General features: G+C 45.7%; 1 pseudogene across 1 annotated transcript; it reads right to left on the bottom strand.

Annotated features, from left to right (window-relative positions):
• Positions 1–391: 391 nt before the first annotated feature.
• Positions 392–1,224, bottom strand: LOC110326630 (annotated as a pseudogene). Its single transcript, XR_002380790.2, has one exon. The product of XR_002380790.2 is annotated as an ADP-ribosylation factor 1 pseudogene (transcript).
• Positions 1,225–2,208: the final 984 nt, after the last annotated feature.

Below are 2,208 nucleotides of genomic sequence, written 5' to 3'. Positions count from 1 at the left end.
GCAGGTGACCCAAAGACGGGCGAGTCACGGGGGCTCTACTGTGACCATGCAGCGGATGGTCGTTTGTTCGTCACCTTCTCTCCTGTTCCCACAGCGAAACAGGTGATCTGATAACTAGCATTCAGGCCATTAACTGCAAAACCTACACTAGGCATAGTCTCCGTTCTGTGTGTTCAAGTGTTCTTGTCCTGTATTTTTTTTTTTTAACTATTTTTTAAAAATGCACTGAGTTTGGGTTAAAAACCAACCACCAAATGGATACCGACACCAGTCTACAGCCCAATGCCTCCCAGAGGCCAGGTGCCCCCTACACCCAAATCCCTTCTCAGTACTGACAGTTGAGTCGATTCTCTTTTTACAATAAAAAAGCTAAGTAATATTGCACAGGAGTACCAGAAACTGCCTCAGTGGAAACAGAAACTATTTACATTAAATAAAAACCTGGCTGCAGGCTGCGTCTGCACATGTACAGCACGGTGCGATGCACACTGTGACCAACCCATGGAGACAGCTGATGGCACTCAGGACCACAGAGTCGCACGTTTGCCACATGAGAGGAAAGCTGAGGGCGGAGAAGAGGAAGTGAGGGGGAGGGAGGGGTCTGGTTCACTTCTGGTTCCGGAGCTGATTAGATAGCCAATCTAGTCCTTCATAGAGCCCGTCCCCGCTGGTGGCACAGGTGGCCTGAATGTACCAGTTCCTGTGGCGTAGAGAGTGCAGCCCCAGCTTGTCCGTGATTTCGGCCGCATTCATGGCATTGGGGAGGTCCTGCTTGTTGGCAAACACCAAGAGAACAGCATCTCAGAGCTCATCTTCAGCTAGCATCCTCACGAGCTCTTCACGGACCTTGTTCACATGCTCTCTGTCATTGCTGTCCACTACGAAGATCAAGCCTTGGGTGTTCTGGAAGTAGTGGCGCCACAGCGGCTGGATCTTGTCCTGGCCACCCACATCCCACACCGTGAAGCTGATATTCTTGTATTCAACAGTCTCCACATTGAACCCAATAATAGGAATGGTGGTCACAATTTCGCCCAGCTTCAGTTTGTATAGAATTGTTGTCTTCCCTGCAGCATCCAGGCCTACCATGAGAATGCACATTTCTTTTTTGCCAAAAAGGCCCTTGAAGAGGTTTGCAAAGATATTCCCCATGCTTGTGGACAGGTGGAATCGATACTGGCCAAAGACCTCCGCGGCGGCGGCTCCCAACCAGGCGTTGGTTTCGCTCCCACAAGATGGCGCCACTGACGGCAGCCCTTGAGGTTGTTTTCTAATGCTGAATTAAACAACTCATAAATATTTTTGAATTCTTTATTTTCTTGGTTTTGTGTGTGGCAGTGTTGATATTTGATACCAAACTGTACTTAGAAGGTTGCTGAAGTGAATGGTTGAGTCTTATCCAGGTTATCAGGTCAACTCATCAAGCAGTTATTAATACCTGCTGTGTGTGCTGCACTGGTGCCTTGGAAATTGGTACAGAGGAGGGATTGTGGTTTAAATCCCATGTGCTAGTCTCAAAACTCATCTGTTGAAACTTGCTCTGCATCTCAACAGTGTTTAGAAGTGGATTTTTGGGAGGCAGTTGGCTCATGAAGAAGTTAATTAATGAATTCCTAGCTCAATCATCTATTGGTAAGTGGTAAAAAAATGTCAGGAGGTAGGCCCTTAATTGTAGAAAGCAAGTCATTGGGAACATGCCTTTTAAAGGTACATGTTGTTCCTGGCCCTTCCTAACCCTCATCTTTCTCTCTCTTTCTGTCTTTCTCTTCTTCTGTCCTCGAGCCATTAGAAGGTGATGGCCCGAAGGCAATTCTAATACCATACATTGTTACAAAAATTTTAAATAAATCACACACACACACACACACACACACACTAAAAGTTGTTCTGTCCTTGAGGGATTTCTGAAGTCTGCGACACAAAATAGTGTTTCATCACCTTTTCCTCCACACAAAATTGGCAGATGTTTAATTCTCATTCACAGCACATCTCCGAGACCTGTCCTGTCCTTGGCAAACCTCTAGTGAATATTTCAAGGCCTTAGGACATAGTTCACTGGTGTTCATTTCAACTAGTGTTGTGGGTTTATTTACTAGTCCTCCTTCTTCTACCAGCTTCCAGGTCTAGCTACCTGAACTCATCATCTAAGCTCTTTTTCTTTTTAATTACCTCTATTTATTTGTGCATTGTATGTGTTCACGGTCCTTC

This window comes from Mus pahari, chromosome 9 (genome assembly GCF_900095145.1).
Source record: "Mus pahari chromosome 9, PAHARI_EIJ_v1.1, whole genome shotgun sequence".
Classification (NCBI taxonomy): Eukaryota; Metazoa; Chordata; class Mammalia; order Rodentia; family Muridae; genus Mus; species Mus pahari.
The sequence above is the reverse complement of the archived record's forward strand: the minus strand, read 5'-3'. Positions and strand labels throughout refer to the sequence as shown.